Below are 19,482 nucleotides of genomic sequence, written 5' to 3'. Positions count from 1 at the left end.
TCGTAGTTTATAATGTTTTCTGGAAGAATTCCGTCCAGCGATGTTTCTAAGTTGTCGAAGTATTCACCAATTTCTACTGATCCTACAGAGGCTCTAGCACATTTGATATTTTCCGGAAAGCGAAATGATAAATCTCGATGTCTATCAAGAAAACTTTTGAGCCAGTCTGCACCAGGCACATTATCATTGAAGATGGAAATTGTTTTTCCCTCTCTGTCTAGATAATCCTGCACCACAGTTCTGATGTCTCCAGGTGTTAACGGATATCCCCATACAGCACACGTAGTAAGTCCATGAATGAGGTCGCCTTCTTCCTGAAAGCAAACACCGGAGATAATAGGTAAATAAAATATCTCGATTAGCAATGCGAGGGTACAAAGGAAGCAGTTACATATAAGCGTCAAAGCAAATCTCCGCTGAAAGAATGCTTGGACGTCCTATTTTTCCCGTGTGCTTCTTATTCAGCTTGCCTTGTAGGGTTGATCGCGGAACAACATATTTCTCCGAGGCTTGCCGAATCGTTATTGTGCCTTTCTTTATCTTTTCTATTGCATTTTTTAGGTAAACAGGATTGTAATTACAATACTCGCGGCACCTAAAACTTTCTTGTATCTTCTTGGCATGGCTGAAGTTACCCTGGAAGAGGACAACTTTTATCACGAAAGTATTCCATGAAAAACCTATTTGAATAAAATGCATCAAATTCAGTTGATCAGTTACCAGACATACTTACTTTCTAACACCATAAACCACTGGTGTAGAGAATACTAAGCACAAATAGAAAAGGAAATTACAATTAAAGTTTGAAATTCGCAAGACTACTCAAAATAATAGAATAAGCACTCTAATTTCTATTAAGTTACTATAATACACTACAATAATTTTTAAACTGTGTTCTGACTTATCCAAATTACAATAGGTTATCACTAAGCACAAATTGGAATGAAAATTCCAATTAGGCGTAAAGTTAGATATTCGCAAGAACTACTGGTACTCAAGTATTACCAACAAAGTTAAACACGTAGACAGATTAATATTAGTACTACTTTATCCTACTATGCTGTAATAGAAATTAAACCTGCCGTTTGCACAAAAATACCCACAAATATATGAGGCAAGATACTATCTAATATACGGTATCTACACTACAATTCTCAACTGAAATGTAGTTGTGTGATTATTACAGATGGTGGATTACTATTATTTTCCCTACTCCACGGGACGGAGATAAAAGTGTCCTTAAATGCTGAAAAATATGAGATTGCAATAATTTCTCAAAAGTATTTCTGTCTTAACTACTCCAGGGACTTGAATTGCAATTATTGGGATGTAGGAATGTAGGAACTTGATTATTAGCTAACCGCTCATAAATACTGAAAGATCAAGGGCGTGAAATGTAAATTACGGATAACTTAACTGCCTACTCAGAACTACAAATGATCGGAATACAAGAATCAGCTGATTTTTATTTATATTTTCTTGTTACACTACACACTTTGTTCACGACTGTAGCCAATGCCAATATTTGAATACGAAGAGCGGCAATAATGAATAACAATACGACTGTTAACTATTTCGCCAGTGAAATACTGTCTATTCTGTTGAAATCCTTTCTTTAAACAAAATTTACAACATTATCGCGTTATTTAAAGAAGTTATTACCTTCGTGATAAGTGGAACCGTTGAACTGCTATTTGAAATACCCTGTCAAATGCCTGCACTAATAGACTATAACCGCTGCCGAAGTTACGACTCTTTTTAATATGCCGTCTTTGTAAGTGTTTTATCATTGTACCTACTGATATTTTAATAATAATTTAAAAAAGAAAGAGATATTTCTTCTTTCAGGTTGTAATCTAGTGAACGTTTACAGAAATACTCAGTGTGAAAATTGTAAATAAATAACACTAATCGCAGGTTACTACAAACAAACACTGAACACCAATATTCGTGGAACTAAATGTATCACACACACACAAAATTTGCTAAATTTCTACAACTATTAACTACTTTATCACTGAGATGATACAGAGCTCTTGGAACAGCCAACCACTCGCTAGCGCATCCAATAACTGTTGGATATGTTACTGCCATCTTCCTGACTTGTCTTCTTTCCCTAGAAGTCGTTTTCCAAAGGTTTCTTTGATTTCCCTTTATGCAGCACCTACCTTTCCGAGGACCATACAACCTTTAATATCCTTGCACTTCTTCTTCAGCCGTTCTTCCTTAGCTGACCTGCACTTTCTATCTACTAAATTCTTTATTCGACTGTATTCTTTTCTGCTCTCCTCATTTTTTGTATTCTTGTACTCTTGTTGTTCGTCAATCAGGTCTAGTATCTCCCGAGTTATCCATTGATTTTTAGTTGATCTCGTTCTTCACAACTGCCCATTCTTCCTCTACTTTGTTTCCTTCAGCCTTTTCATTTTCACTTTGTATTACATGTTTCTTGAAACAATCCATCACACTCTTTTCTTTCAACACGTCTAGATCCCATCTCCTTGCATTCCTTCCTTTCTTCAATATTTTTGACTTCAGATGGCAATTCATGACCAACAAGTTGTGGTCACAGTCCACGCCTGCTCCTGGGAAAGTTTTGCAATCCAACATCTGGTTTCTGAATCTCTGCCTTGTATTCTTTCGATTTCATCATCTGCTGAATTAGTAGGCATATAGATCTTTACTATTGTGGTGGGCATTGGCTTCGTGTATGTTTGTGCAACAATAATCCTGTCACTATGCTGGTCATAGTAACTTACCTGCTGCCCTATTTCCTTATTCATTATTAAACCAACTCCTGCATTTCCCCTTTCTGATGTTGTGTTGATTATTATGTAGTCACCTGACCAAAAATCCTGCTCTTCCTGCTAACGTACTTCACTTATACCTACTATATCTAACTTAAATCTATCCATTTCCCTTGTCAGATTCTCTAGCCCAGCTCCATGGTTAAATGATTAGCGAGCTGGCCTTTGGTCACAGGGGTCCTGGGTTTAATTCCCAGCAGGGCCGGGAATTTTAACCATAATTGGTTAATTTCGCTGGCATGGGGGTTGGGTGTATAAGCTTTTCTTCATCATCATTTCATCCTCCCCTGAAAATGGTTTTCCGTGGTTTCCCATTTTCACACGAGGCACTTAATTAAGGCCACGGCCGCTTCCTTCCCACTCCTAGCTCTTTCCTGTTCCATCGTCGCCGTAAGACCTATCTGTGTTGGTGCGATGTAAAACAACTAGCAAAAAACTAGCATTTCATCCTCATCACAACGCGCGGGTCGCCTACGAGCGTCAAATCAAAAGACGTGGATCTGGCAAGCTGAACTTGTCCTTGGACACTCCGGGCATTAAAAGCCATACGCCATTTCCATTTCGTCAGATTCTCTAACCCACCGCAACGATTCCAAGTTCTAACATTCCACGCTCCGACTCGCAGAATATCAGTATCCGTTGGTCACAGGGGTCCTGGGTTTAATTCCCAGCAGGGCCGGGAATTTTAACCATAATTGGTTAATTTCGCTGGCATGGGGGTTGGGTGTATAAGCTTTTCTTCATCATCATTTCATCCTCCCCTGAAAATGGTTTTCCGTGGTTTCCCATTTTCACACGAGGCACTTAATTAAGGCCACGGCCGCTTCCTTCCCACTCCTAGCTCTTTCCTGTTCCATCGTCGCCGTAAGACCTATCTGTGTTGGTGCGATGTAAAACAACTAGCAAAAAACTAGCATTTCATCCTCATCACAACGCGCGGGTCGCCTACGAGCGTCAAATCAAAAGACGTGGATCTGGCAAGCTGAACTTGTCCTTGGACACTCCGGGCATTAAAAGCCATACGCCATTTCCATTTCGTCAGATTCTCTAACCCACCGCAACGATTCCAAGTTCTAACATTCCACGCTCCGACTCGCAGAATATCAGTATCCGTTGGTCACAGGGGTCCTGGGTTTAATTCCCAGCAGGGCCGGGAATTTTAACCATAATTGGTTAATTTCGCTGGCATGGGGGTTGGGTGTATAAGCTTTTCTTCATCATCATTTCATCCTCCCCTGAAAATGGTTTTCCGTGGTTTCCCATTTTCACACGAGGCACTTAATTAAGGCCACGGCCGCTTCCTTCCCACTCCTAGCTCTTTCCTGTTCCATCGTCGCCGTAAGACCTATCTGTGTTGGTGCGATGTAAAACAACTAGCAAAAAACTAGCATTTCATCCTCATCACAACGCGCGGGTCGCCTACGAGCGTCAAATCAAAAGACGTGGATCTGGCAAGCTGAACTTGTCCTTGGACACTCCGGGCATTAAAAGCCATACGCCATTTCCATTTCGTCAGATTCTCTAACCCACTGCAACGATTCCAAGTTCTAACATTCCACGCTCCGACTCGCAGAATATCAGTATCCGTCTTCTTGATGATTGCCCCGTCTCGTGTAGTCCCCACCCAGAGATCTGAATGGGGGACTATTTTACCTCCAGAATATTATCAGTATATCATTCATACAGAGAGTTGCACATCCTTGAGAGTTAGTTATGGCTGTAATTTCCCCGCTGCTTTCAGCCGTGTAGCAGTATCAACACAGGTAAGCCATGTCAAGTATTATTACAAGACCACATCATTCAATCATGTAGACTACTGCCCTTGAAACTTCCTAAAGGCTGCTACTCCACTTTCGATGAACCATTCGTTAGTCTGGTCTCTCGACAGATACCCATCCAATATGGTTGCACCTACGGCTTGGCTACCTGCTTCATTGATTCTTCCTTACTGTCCAGAAAGGTTTACCTGATGCCTGACCTACCCTTTCCAGGTTATTACCAAAATCTTCCCATCACTTCTTGGATTCAACAATTATTTGTTTCATTCTGTTTCTTCCATCTACATACAATTCTCTGCCTCCATCAGTCCTTGTTTGAAGCCATTTCTGATACACCTTCTTTTCACCTTTACAAGCTGCCCTCACATCATCATTCCACCAAGATGTTTGTTTTTTTCCCCATCTTTGCACATAATTGTTCCTAGGCGTTGCCTTGCTATTTCTACTACATCATCCCTGTATGGCACCCATTCTCTTTCCTTCTGTATCCTGAACCTGCTTACTGTCTATTGTTTAGAACTTTTCACTTATGAACATATATTTCTGTCTATTTTCCTTGTCCTGGATATTTTTTATCCCTATTCGTCTTCAGGAAGATTTCGCTTTATTCTAGGCCTAGAGATAGTTTACTGCAGAAATATTCCCAGAATCCCACACATTCCTAACAGATATACTGAATTCAAAGTTGGTTATGATATACTCTATTATGGATCTGGTGCCTCTACTCTCCCATATGTAGTGGTGAATAGCTTAGACTTGAAGAATGTATTTGTAACTGCTAATTCCATACTAGCAGGAAGTCCAGGAAGTGATGCCTATTCCTGTTAGATTCCATATCATCCCCACTATGGCAAACTAGCGAAAGTGACGAACCAGGGAACCTATAGTTCTAAAGTTTTGGTTTAGATTTCGTTATTTTTATAATGTCTACCCTCTGACAAAGTCTCACATCTGCATCTTGTTCTATATGGCTAACTCATAAAACCAGTCATTAAATGTAAAAATTGATTTGACATGAGTAATCACAACTTCTTTCAGCTCTCCTAATTTTTGACAATTCGCACATTTGTTAGTTTGCCAGAGTGGGGACGATATCTTCCCCACATTTACCCATCACCTTCTCATATTCTTCAGTTGTATTTCCAACTCTTAACTCTTGCATTGAAATCACCTGTTAGCAGTATTCTATCCTTCCTGTTGACCTCGACACCCAACGCTTCATAGAACTTATCAGCTACATCTTCATCTGTACTCTCATATGGTGAATAGACTGAGACAATTCTCCCCAGCTACGATGTCACTCAGTGCTTCATGAAACTTGTTAACTTGATCTTCATATGCACCCTCACATGGGTGGATCGTAATTCCTCCAACTGCTAAATCTAACCACATCATTTGCTTATTTACTTGCCTTATAGAAACTATGTTGTATGCAATAGTATTCCTGCAATAGTACTCGCTTATCCCACACTGTGTCCTTCCTTTCTTAACACCCATTAAGAACACTTTATAATCTCCTATCTCTTCTGTGCTATCTCCCTTAACCTGAATAACATTAACTCCTAATCCAGTCGCATCCTTTCTGCTGACTCAACCAGTTCTACTTTCTTTCTTATATAAGCACCGAGCAAGTGGCTGTGTGGTTTGGGTCACATGGCTATCAGCTTTTATTCGGCAAATAGTGGGTTCGAACCCCACCGTCAGCAACCCTGAAGGGAGTTTTCGGTGGTTTCCTATTTTCTCACCAGGCAAATGCTGGGGCTGTCCTTAATTAAGGCCACGGTCGCTTCTTTCCCATTCCTAGCATTTTCCAGTGGCGTATCCTGGAATCTCCACTGAGGCATGCAACTAGTAACCATGCAGTTAACACAATGTATTAAGTAAATTTCAATTCTACTCACCCTAATTACATGTAGGTGAACTCGAGCCAAACAGTTTTACTGTAAGTTTCTGGATTGAACGTGCGTACACAATTCTTGCTTTTCTGTTTTTAAATTTACGAGGGTCCGCCTCTGTGGTGTAGTAGTTAGTGTAATTAGCTGCCACTCCCGGAGGCCCGGGTTCGCTTCCCGGCTCTGTCACGAAATTTGAAAAGTGGTACGAGGGCTGGAACGGGGTCCACTCAGCCTCGGGAGGTCAACTGAGTAGAGGTGGGTTCGATTCCCACCTCAGCCATCCTCGAAGTGGTTTTCCGTGGTTTCCCACTTCTCCTCTAGGCAAATGCCGCGATGGTACCTAACTTCAGGCCACGGCCGCTTCCTTCCCTCTTCCTTGTCTATCCCTTCCAATCTTCCCATCCCCCGCAATGCCCCTGTTCAGCATAGTAGGTGAGGCAGCCTGGGCGAGGTACTGGTCATCCTCCCTAGTTGTATCCCCCGACCCAGAGTCTGAAGCTCCAGGACACTGCCCTTGAGGCGGTAGAGGAGGGATTCCTCGCTGAGTCCGAGGGAAAAGCCAACCCTGGAGGGTAAGCAGATTAAGAAGAAGAAGAAATTTACGAGGGAAGGTAGAGGTCTCGCGGCTTTAACTATTTGCATCTTTTCATCAAACAAACGGCCAGTAAATGGCTTTTCAAACTGATTTACAATTATATCCGTTTTAGACTCATCCATCGTTAATACCACATGTGCGCAAAATATAATAAAACACCGAAAACGACGAATAGCACAGGAACAGCACACACAGAATGAACTCACTAATCAGCAAAACACACAATGAATTAACTCACTAGTTAGCCACAACTCAAGCACTGGAGGTAAGTCACCCCAGTGGCATTGGTCAGTTTCGTCACGTTGGGTTCTCGCTGGGGGGTAATCTGTGTGTCCCGTTTGCTGTAAACATGTCGACTTCTCCAAGTTGCTAACAGATGGCAGAGGGTAGCACAGGTATGGGGTGACAAATTCTGACCAAGTTTCAATTGCAGCGAAATCGTTCGGAGGGTTTCAGAACTACGTCTGCCACTGAATGCAATTTTAAGATTGAATGCCTTATGTCCGTAACTCCTACATTTGCTGTCTCTTTCTTCCGAGAGTGGAGTAGACGGCGAGACTACACCAGCACCACACGTAATCAAGCAACGGAACTAGTACAGTTGCGCGGACCTTTTGAACTTCTGAGAGATGGAATCGTTAATATTTGACCTGAAACAACCTAAAATCGTAAATCAGACAGTTCTTTGTGTTATCATAACGCATGCAATGAATGCCTTGCATTCAAGGAGAATACGCCCCTGGCATTTTCATATCCCATCATCACCATAAGACTTATCTGTGTCAGTGCAACGTAAAGTTGTAAAAAAAAAAAGAAACTTCCATAAGCACCATTAATATTGTAACATGTTGGCGGGGTAAATAACTAAATAAATGCGTGCAGAACCTGGTAGCAACCTATTTCTAAGATTTATTAACTAAGCACTACAGTTACAGATTTCCACACACACAGACGATAGCCGAGATTGCAACTTATACACTTACAGGGTTCATGCTCTCTCTCTCTCTCTCTTCCTCAGTTTCTCATGTTCCATCTACAATGAGAGAGAGAGAGAGAGAGAGAGAGAGAGAGAGAGAGAGAGAGAGACACGCGCGCGCACACACACACAGTAGCGCTGTCACGGTCCACAGCCTACACGTCAGTCTCGCAGGTCGGGATAGTATACGCTGTTCACTCAATCCGTCTAACCCCGTTCGCAGTCCGCTCACGTCGGCATTCAGTGTTCCCTTCGCGCTGTTCTAGAACACTACAGGTTCTCCTCCAGCAGCTGGCCTCAAGGGACGCACACACACATCAGGGAAACAACGAGTCCTCGGCTCCAAGAGGCAGATACTCCATCAGGCTGACATCTCAGCTCAGGCTATCACTGACTGCGCTCTTTGGTAACTCACACCAGCGAACTCAATCGCGCTCACTCACTCTCTCACTAACTCTCACTGACACTCACTGTCTTATATAGCTGCGCCGACCCTTCTGGAACAGTCTGGATGCTAGATGTATCCAGGAACCTCGCGAGATGGAAGACTCCAGATTGATAGTCGAGTAATTTCTGTCGTCCTCTGCTTTGGGACTGCGTACGGAGGCAAGAGGGCCGGCCTAGCATTTTTTAAGTGTTGCTCGTGATTGGCGCACTCGAGCATAAGGGGGGTGGGGCCGATATGGTGACGCCCCCGGCGCGTAGCGAGTTGGCATGGCAGACGCCATAACCATTACATTGCCCCCTCCTTAAGGCTGTTTGTCCTGAGCTGCTCTACGATACGCTGTAATACGGTTTGCTCCCACCACCTTCCCATGGGGGATCCGCTGGGTCCGGTCGACGGTGTCCTCGTTCCCTTTGATAATGATCAGCAAGTCTTCGTGTGGCAGTCGGAACTTCGGTGGTTTTCCTTTCATCCACACCCGCGTCCACTTTCAAGGCTTGAGCACCTTTGGAGTCCTCTGGTGCGATGCCCGGCACTGGTTTGCTCGCCCCAGATTTAGCCCTGCTGAATTTCCTTTTTGTGCGGGATGTGGAATTTGATGTTCGTACCGGCACGCAGCTCTGTGCCAGAACAAGTGTCCTGGTCAGGTGGCATCCTTGTTCGTTGGTCATCGGTTTGTCTTCCATTGCTGCTCCGTCTCCTAGTAGGGGTCCCTCCAGCCGTGCCATTGCAGTCGCTGCCTCTGTCTCATGGGCCATCGTCAGAGCCTCTTCGTAGTTCTGTTTCTTGCCGATTGTCCTCCCTGGATGGATCTCAGCGCCACGTAGTTTATCACAGGCGTCAGCCGCTTCGAGCTTGGTGTCACCGCGCGATAACTCTTCCACAATCACGTCGCCTAGTCGCTCGATCTCGGCATCAATTATCCGCAGCATTATATCTGTGCGCTGACTCCTCTCCTGCAACTGGACTCTGTAGGTGTTTCTCGGTTGGTGGACAACGCAGCGTGTGTCAAGCACTCCCATAACCTCCTCGTAGGTCGAACTTGGCTGGGGGCTGCGTTATACACGTAGTCTGGCGATCAGGTATTCGGCACTCTTCTTGGACGTCAATCCGGTCTCGAACTGGGTCTGGCATGTTCTCTTGGAAGTAATCCTGTCGTCCCGTGGAGTTTCCAACTTCATGATGGTGAAGCCGCCGTCGCTGCTAGCAGGATTCATTCGTGCGTCCACAGCCATCGTTTTCGCATGCAGCGCACTCGCTTCCACCACTGGGCCTCGAACTCCGGACTCCACAACAGCGGGCATCTCTTCGGACCGCTTCTCGTTGAGTTCATTGTCGTCCCGCACATCATCGTCGACCTCGGTTTTGAGAGAGCGCACTTCGTTTTCTGACTTTAGCTGCTCGCTCTTCCCTTCACTTGAGTCTGTTTTCAATTGGTCCGGGTTTGATCTTCGCTCAGATCTCAGTTCATTAACGAAGTTCGCCATAACCAGATAAAATTTTATTTTCAAGTTCACTAAACTTGCTTAGAAAAATCTGGAGCTGTTCGGAATTCATTTTACTAGTAGAAATTTCTGTTGACTACAAAATTCGCTACCAGGTACTCGATTCTGACACCAGTTTTTACGTAAGCATTTATCCACTAGTTTGTCACACTTGTCCATCCCACTTCTGACGCCAGTTGTAACGTGTTGGTGGGGTAAATAAATGAATAAATGAGTACAGAACCTGGTAGCAACCTGTTTCTAAGATTTATTAACTAAGCACTACAATTACAGATTTACACACACACAGACGATAGCCGAGATTACACGGTTCGCGCGCTCTCTCTCTTCCTCAGTTTCTCATGTTCCATCTACAATGACACACACACACACACACACACATACAGAGTCATCGATTATTTACACTACACTCCCTCAGCCACTCAGTTACACTCGTTAGCGCTGTCAAGGTCCACAGCCTACACGTCAGTCTCGCAGGTCGGGATAGTATGCGCTGTTCACTCAATCTGTCGAAACCCGTTCGCAGCCCGCTCATGTCGGCATTCAGTGTTCCCTTCGTGCTGCTCTAGAACACTCCAGGTTCTCCTCCAGCAGCCGGCCTCAAGGGACGCACACACACATCAGGGAAACAACAACGAGTCCTCGGCTCCAACAGGCTGACATCTCATCCCAGGCTATCACTGACTGCGCTCTTCGATAACTCACACCAGCGAACTCAATCTCGCTCACTCACTCTCTCACTAACTCTCACTGATACTCTCTTATATAGCTGCGCCAACCCTTCTGGAACAGTCTGGATGCTAGATGTATCCAGGAACCTCGTGAGATGGAAGACTCCAGATTGATAGTCGAGTAATTTCCGTCGTTCTCTGCTGTGGGACCGCAGACGGAGGCGAGAGGGCCGGCCGAGCACTTTTAAGTGTTGCTCGTGAATGGCGCGCTCGAGCGTAAGGGGGGTGGGGCCGATACGGTGACGCCCCCGGCGTGTAGCGAGTTGGCATGGCAGACGCCATAACCATTACAATATTGATAGCTCCCCATTGAATTCCATTTTGTTTGTAAGTTGTTTTCAAGGAGTTCCTTACCTGTCAAATGGAAGTGGACTTCTTTACTCCCATAGCTCGAAGGCTTGCTTAGAATGTTCTCAGCGTGTTTGGTAAAAAATATGTAAACAGGACGCTACCCTAGTTGCACATAGTCCCATTGAGAATCTCTCCTCTAACAGGTTAGTGACCACCCATGGATTGTATAGTCCTAGCCACCTGAGCTCAAGGAGGGCCATGACTCGGGATATGTCTGAGATGCCCACTCCTATTCCATAGGAAATGGTATCCTGACTCTCAGGACTACTTACTAGGCCACTCGGCCATTGCCCATGGTTCACAAACTAGGACGTGACTACAGTAAGCCACACCATGAAGAATGATAATAAAAATTGCAAGATGCATTCTTTGTGGAAGCTTGTTTTGAGTTCCTCTGGGATTGTATTGGAAATTATATTATTTTAGAAAAAAAATTCCATGCACTCTTGCCAACATTATCATCATACCGGTACATTGAGGTGATTGCCAAGTAAATTTGTCATGTTCTTCTAATGAAGGTGCTATGGTTTGAATGCATTTGGGATATTTGAAATGAAAGATTTTGTCTGTGTGGTTCAGACTCCAGGTAAAACTGGAGGTCCTGTCGCTATGATCACAGTATTGATATTATCAGCAGTCACAGCTTGCAGCTAGAGCAAAATGCGTGCTTAATGCCAGCTATCTGTCTCCCTGAGTTCATCAACAGAGATGCAGATGGCAACATGTCAAATTTCTACCACAACTTCAGGTACAATTTTCATTTCTTTTGGAGTCATAATTATTTTTGTGTAAGTTAATAACACTGGTTATTAAATAATTCAGAGTGATTAGTGCCATACAAGAGCCTCTGTGGCTCAGGCAGCAGCATGCCGGCCTCTCACCTCTGGGTTCCGTGGTTCAAATCCCGGTCGCTCCATGTGAGATTTGTGCTGGACAAAGTGGAGGCGGGACAGATTTTTCTCCGGGTACTCCAGTTTTCCCTGTCATCTTTCATTCCTGCAACACTCTCCAATTTAATTTCATTTGTCAGTCATTCATCATTGCCCCAGAGGAGTGCAACAGACAGGCTTCGGCAGCCGGTACAATTCCTGTCCTCGTCACTAGATAGGGGCTTCATTCATTCCATTCCTGACCCGGTCAAATGACTGGAAACAGGCTGTGGATTTTCATTTAGTGCCATACAACTTATACTTTTAGGGAAAGATATGTTTTCTGCAAGCCTCCCTTGTTGTGTTTTGGCATTTAAAGAAGTACACAGAGTTTGATTGCTCTAGCTCTTACAGCTCCTGAGGAAAGCATACTAAAAAGGTTTGAAAATATGTCACTTTTGGAAATAGAATGTTAATTGACTGCTGTCGGGGAGTGGCAGTGATATCACCATATTTATGTAGCTATTTAAAATACACTTTAGTTGCAGGAACATTCCGAAAGAAAGCTTACTCTATTAAGAAAAAGTGAAAGACCAAAATGTGAATTTCCATGACTTTACATATCTGGGTACGCCTAAAATTGAGGTGTATAGCTTCACTATCGAAAATGTCAAAAATTATTTTTTATGCTTAACATTCATCTTACTGCAGTTGAAACCACTAGTCCAAACTTAATAAAAGTACAGTGTATATTAGTCTGTGTTAAATGATGGAATGTGCTTGACTGTTGTGAGGAAGTTGGCCATGTCTGTTGTAGCATCTTGTCTTCTTTGATGAGCCATTCATCAGGACACAGGAAGCTAGGAAGAGGATAGAAACATAAACTTAGGATAAACACAGTTTATTACATATTGTTGCGATTAGACAAGGAAGTATGAAATAAAAAATATCTCTCTCCTTAGCTTCCTTACTTTGATGAATATTTGTACACTTAGTTGTTCCCATTCTATTACATTATGATGCATCAGTGTTTCTTGTACTGACACAACAGGAAGGCTATTAATAGTTAATGCTTACTGACTGGAATGTGCAATGTTAGTCAGTCACGGTGCCATAGCGGGAAGCTGATTCACTGTAGAAGAAAATAATTAATAATTAAGAAAGATGAAAAACTGTTGATTTGTTGATAATGAACTTAATGAGATCCAGCTTAGTTCCTATCCACACTCTGTGTGAAGCTGATTAATGCTTACCTATGTACAAGTAAAACTGGCTGAATGCATTGGAGATATAGTTGAACAACACTTTTAACGGATATCACCAAAAGTAGGCCTATAATAATTATGATTAGCAGTGAATTCTGTACATCACATTATATTATCTAAGCTACTTAATAAGAATAATTGTTATTAAACCCCTAACTACAATGGAGTCCAAATCTCTTGAAAGTTCTTTGAGCAAGTCCATCCATTCCCCATTAACTAGCAGTTGTACAGATGGTTTGGAAGGAATTGCTTGCCAATGAAATATGCATCAAGGCAAGTTGCTCTTGGCTGAAACTTTCCTGTCTTGCAAAATCACATTAGTATGCCTCGCAATCCATTAATTCATTCATGGGGTTGAATTTACAAAAATAGACATGTTGAAGAATGCCTTTTTCACCACAATACATTCCATTTTTAACATGGACTCAATTTTGTGATTCTGTGGAAAATACCTGATCTTAAAAATATAGAGAAATAGTTTCAAGTTTTTAATTAATATTATAAAATGTTTTTGTTCATCCCAAGCAAATTAATTACAACAGAACATTTCTAAGATATATTTTTGTTTCACTAATTATTGTCAATGCACAAAATTGTTAGTGTGAATTTGTACATAATATAAGGTACGAATTATTTTATTGAATGGGGAATGGGCATCTTGCATCATACAAGAATTTGCTAATCATCAAGTGATGAGAACTCCATTGAAGTCTTGTCTCAAAATAATGTCATTACTCAATGATTAACTAATAGATAGCCATGCAATACATTAGCTTTCTCTCTCTGTTATGACCTTGTTCATTTGCACTAACTGAAGATTAATTCACTATGGCAGATTAGGAGAGCATTATAGGCTTCTCTAAATGTAGTTAATATCTAACTGATATCGTGAATGGGTTAGTAGTGATTCTTAAAATATAACTTCTTGTCTATATTGATGTTAACCAAATAGCAAGGTATGGGCAATTTTCTGTTAGAAGAGATGTCAAATTACTGGGCTTGATCTTCATAACGTAGTGGCAGTGAAGTGATGCAGCTAGGCAGAAATAGCATATACTGTTAAACCCCAAGTGTTGGTGGCAAAGGCAGAGTCATCTTGATACATCAGATTCCAAAACTGATTTTAAAGATCAAGAAGGTGGACAATTTGAGGGCAGAATTCTCTGAATTCTTGAGATGCAACAAGTGGCCAACATTCTCACTGGTTGGTCACCAAGACAGCTGTAGATTAAATCCTAGCTGATGAATATAAGATTTTCTTACTTCTCTGTGGTTTGGATTCCATAAAGAACTAAGCTAGCTTGCTTTCTCGAAATTACTCGCAGAATGAGAGTTAAAAATACTTGTATTAGGTTTTTGTTGTAGATGACCGTTAATAAGGGATGTTGTATTGCAGTAAGTATTTTTAACTCTCATTCTGCGAGTAATTTCGAGAAAGCAAGCTAGCTTAGTTCTTTATGGAATCCAAACCACAGAGAAGTAAGAAAATCTTATATTCATCAGCTAGGATTTAATCTACAGCTGTCTTGGTGACCAACCAGTGAGAATGTTGGCCACCTCATTCTGAGGTGGTGCAGCTCTTTTGAGACATACCTCAAATGGAGTCGAGCTGCAAGTAGTAGTTCAAAACACATACCAGCCTCCCTGCCGTTCTTAAATATCTGGCAGTACTGGGAATTGAACCTGGGCATCAGAGGACAGTGGCTATTAGTTTTGTTCGTAATTTTGCATTTTATTAGTTTTGTTGCCGGGTTGAGTGGCACAGACTGTTGAGGCGCTGGCCTTCTGACCCCAACTTGGCAGGTTCAATCCTGGTTCTGTCCGGTGGTATTCGAGGGCTGAAATACAGTCAGCCTCGTGTCGGTAGATTTACTGGCATGTAAACGAACTCCTGAAGGACTGAATTCTAGCACCTCAGCATGTCCAAAAGCTGCAAGAGTAGTTGGTGGGACATAAAGCAAGTAACATTATTATTATTATTATTATTATTATTAATAACCCTTGAGAGGGCGCGTCACAGTCTTTTTGACCGGGTTCAGAGATAAATGTTTATAGTTCTTAACGTAGCGGGCCACTAGCTTCCATCCTCTCAGTACCTTGGGCACTTGTCCACTATGTGCGTGCGTAAACAATTCACCCCTCACGCTCCTCATTCAGCCTGAATGCATTGCTTGACGGAATCGGTCTAAAACTCCTGCACACCCCATGTCGTATAATTGTTTGATTTAAGTTTTATTTTACTTTTTCAGTTAATATTGTAAGAATGTGTCCGTTTTATTTTAATTTAGTGTAAAATAGTGCCTTTGTATATACTGAAGTCCAACACATCATCGACAGAAATAGGGAAAGAGATATCAAAAGACTTTCAGAAAAGGAACATTCATCAAATGTTAGGATTACCTGAAGAAGAGCAGCTCTCTGCAGCTGCTCAAGATCTAGAAGCATCTGCAATTGAAAAAAACCGAGACTAGGTGTTGTATATACCAGCGACATATCTGCAAAGAACACATGGCAGGAAAGTCAGGAATCAAGTGATGACTCAGAATAAGCGTCAGTAGTTTAACATCCAATTTTTGCATTGTTAAAATTTCTACGAACATTATTTACAAGCTATTTACTAGTTTTGTAACATTAAAAATATATTTTTCTTAATTTGCGCTATTGTTTCCTGACCCGATCTATAACACCGTGTACGCCTCCTCATCAGGTTATTTTTACATGCCCTCTCCAGGGTTAATAATAGCTTAGTTGACAATGCACGAGAATTTAAACCTTATGCAGATGCTTTTATGTAGCACCAAACAGAGAGCGCTTAAAGGAGAGATCCATTTTCATTTACTTGCCAGTAAATAAAACAACCCTAACCTTTACTAGGTGAACTTAGGCATTTCTTAAGACGAAGTAGGAGTTGAAATTATCAAATAAGTACTGTAGTGGTCTTGATAGGAATGGCTTGCACTGTTAGATGGTAGTGTGCTGCCATTCCAAACCCAAGTTAACAGGTTCAGTGGAGTTATATTTTGAAGGCATTCAAAATGAGTCATCCTCATGTCTGTTGTTTTACTGGCACAGCAAATGAACAAGGTCATGTTTTTGGAAAGGAGTATAAAATGTATTGCTGAACTTGTGTTTTAGATAAATGTATATTATCTTTTCAGTACTGACAAGAGACACCTTTGACCTCGAACGCTCGGAACCGCATGCAACCATGCTTAGAATAACAAGCCATCATAAACAAAACAGTGGTGTGCGTCATTTCCATGCAAAACATTGCATTCTACCTCAAGTAACATTTTAATAGAGAGAAACAAAGTAACAAGATATCAATGCCATAGGAAGGAAATTATATGTAATTTAATGGCATCAGTGTATCATTACATTTTCAATCAGCAGTGCCAGAAACACTCTGCTTTTATATAGCACCAAACAAAGAGATCCAGTTTTCTTTGTTTACGTGCCAGTACTTATAATAGCGCAAAACACACATATACAGTAGTACCACACACTTGAAAGTGCAGATGCAGGATGTCGATGAAGTGGGAGAGAACAATGTGCACACCTCACTAAAGCCACGTTATCACATTCCAAATCATTTTCGCATTCATGCTGTCCAATATCAAAAGCCACACTAATTACATTTTCAAATGATGATGTTGGTATGTCAATGTTATAACCTGGCTTTCGCCAAGCATATTGCAACGTAGGCTTATACGTAGGTGCAACAATTTCATTGTAAATTACAGAGTGAAGTTTCACGATGAAATAACGATCATGTACCATCACTTGTTTGATACCGTGTAGTCTTACAAAATTAGTAATCCTTCTGATAATAGAGTTTATATTGCCAAAAGAAGTAAACATCAAGGGGTTGGCAATATTTTGTTGTTTTCTGTGGCAATATCTTCAGTGTAACATCTTTGTTTGGAAAACTTGCATCTAGAAGGGTACGATCTGTATGACCTGCCCAGGAATTGCACAATAGGCTCTTTTCATTTGCTACATATTCGCCAAGGACTTAAGTTAGAAAACATTTCATGTGTTCTTTAGTCATTTTTCCACTTTTGCTTGCCTCCACATGAATGTTTCGTGGACAGGTTGTTGCAAGTTTCTTCAAAATATTTGGACTGAAAGTGCCTTGTGTCTCTTGAAAACAGATGTACGTCGTCTTTGCTAGTCTGCCTGCCATTGATAAAGCCACATCAATTTTCTCTCCTCTGTTATGAACTTCTTCCACAAACTGTTGTGCCTTCTGACGTATAATATTATCGTCTTCTATGTCCTTACATGTGACAAATGTAGTAATATGCCTTGAGATGGTCGATAAAGAAAATGGAAGCTTTGAAATTGACCAAGCCAACCATTTTAGCCCCTTCTAGTGCCAACATCTGCAGATGCCAGTAGTGAACTGTAGATCCATACCTCCTTGTACCATTAAATTGCGATATTACATACTCTTTTATAGTTTGTAATTGCGACAGTCTGTTTCCTTCAAAACGAGCACCTGCTCCCTGTTTCCTAGACACATAATTTAGAATTAATGTGAAATTTGATTTACTTTTGATGCACTTATAGCGCTTCATTAGTTTGCTATAGAAATTGAAGCCACGATTGTAATAGTCCTCATAAATGTTCTCTAGTATGCTGTCATCAATATCTTAATATACTGGACCTCATCTTTTAGGGTGGAGAGAGTTCATACTCACTTTGACTTGACTGTTCCTGTTGCTCTGGAGATGAATGTCGTGTACTGCTTGAAGAGCCACCTTCAGATTCAGGTTCCTCCTGTCCTTCAAAATCCATATATCTATCCAGCATAACATCGTGTATTTCTGTGTCATCACCATTATATTTCTGAATTATGTTATTTAATATATCCACGAACTCCATATTCTCGGCCCTGATGTCATTTCCATATTCAGCACATTGCAACTTGGTCCCTAATATTTGGACCACATGCGTAGGATTAATTCTCTTCATATCACTGCACTGCACTGTACACAGTAACTCGCTTGCGAACACACCAAGAAACAAATACGTACTGCAGCTATACCACTCACGCAACTGGAGCACTGGTTAGTGCAGCTACACTAAGCCATCGTCTAGTGGTGCTAGCAGACAAGTGCAGAGTTTTGCATGGAAATGAAGCTCACCACTGTTTGATTGTTATTCTAAGCATGGTTTTGTGCGATTCCGAGCGTTCAAGGTCAAAGGTGTCCCTTGCAAGTAGTTTTTGTAGGCAAAGTGATTTACAGAATATGCAGAATTTTGTGTGGTTGCTTTGATTTCTTTTTGTTTTCATGTCCCAACTAGTTTAATTTTGTGTTTTTTTTTTTTTTTTTTTTTTTTTTTTGAACAGGACACTCTGCGATTCATAGAAGTTTCAACGCTGGGGCTGGACACTTAAAACGAGGTGTTGGACTTAGGGTATATTTTTAGGCATTTTTTTGTGCCAAAATTACAGAATTTTTTAAAAATTTCATGTATTTTTTGTTGTTGAAATAAATTTGAAATTTTTTCCTTTTAATTCTTTTTTTCTTCTCATTCCTGGATCTTCCTCATGTTTTTATTTTTTAAATCTGAAGAAATTGAGAGAAATCTGTAGGCCTAAAAATTGAAGAAGAAAACTAAGTCCCAATTTTTTGATACAAAAATTTGGACAGCTAGTAAGTAAGTAAAATGTTTTTTTCTTTTGCTTTTTAGTTCTCTGCAATGGCAGCTTGGGAAAAGGATGATACATGACAAAACATGTTAGAAAATTTTTTTTTAATAAGGAGGGAATATGACTGATAATGAAGATAAACTGAACATTTGTTACAAATCTGTTTATTAAAGAAAGTGTTGCACATTTATACATTTTATCAGCTTATATTATTTAATTAACTAGAATATGCACAAGCAAATAAATAAAAAATCATTTCACAAAGAGTAACATTTTGGAAAACTCTTGACCTTTACAAATTGCTGCATTACTCATGTCAGTATCCTTGCAAACTTCCCTGACCTATCTGCAACATGGAACAGCTCTTTTGATCTGAAGAGTATTCTCTCTACTTCTCTATCTGGAGTACTAGGATGTCTTTGTTGCTCAATACACAAACTCAGCACTTTGCCACTGCATTGACCTTCAGAATCACTGCACCCTTGATGTCAAGAGTTTTCTGTAACAGAAGTCAAGAGAATTAGACATTCACAACAGCAGTTCTCTCCAGCTGCAACATAGGAACAGCTAATTAATGTTCAAGTCAAAATAATTGTCCTACAAAGC

The 19,482-nt window shown here is 41.2% G+C and overlaps 1 long non-coding RNA gene across 1 annotated transcript in view; it reads left to right on the top strand.

The window, feature by feature from the left end:
- LOC136872526 (uncharacterized) overlaps positions 1-18,678 on the top strand; it is a 125,812-nt gene extending 107,134 nt beyond the window's left edge. Inside the window, exon 5 of the long non-coding RNA XR_010859936.2 lies at positions 18,574-18,678. This is a non-coding gene — a long non-coding RNA (uncharacterized lncRNA). The remainder of the gene's footprint in view (positions 1-18,573) is intronic.
- The last annotated feature ends 804 nt before the right edge of the window (positions 18,679-19,482 follow it).

Source organism: Anabrus simplex, chromosome 4 (assembly GCF_040414725.1).
Source record: "Anabrus simplex isolate iqAnaSimp1 chromosome 4, ASM4041472v1, whole genome shotgun sequence".
In the NCBI taxonomy this organism is placed as follows: domain Eukaryota; kingdom Metazoa; phylum Arthropoda; class Insecta; order Orthoptera; family Tettigoniidae; genus Anabrus; species Anabrus simplex.
The sequence above is the reverse complement of the archived record's forward strand: the minus strand, read 5'-3'. Positions and strand labels throughout refer to the sequence as shown.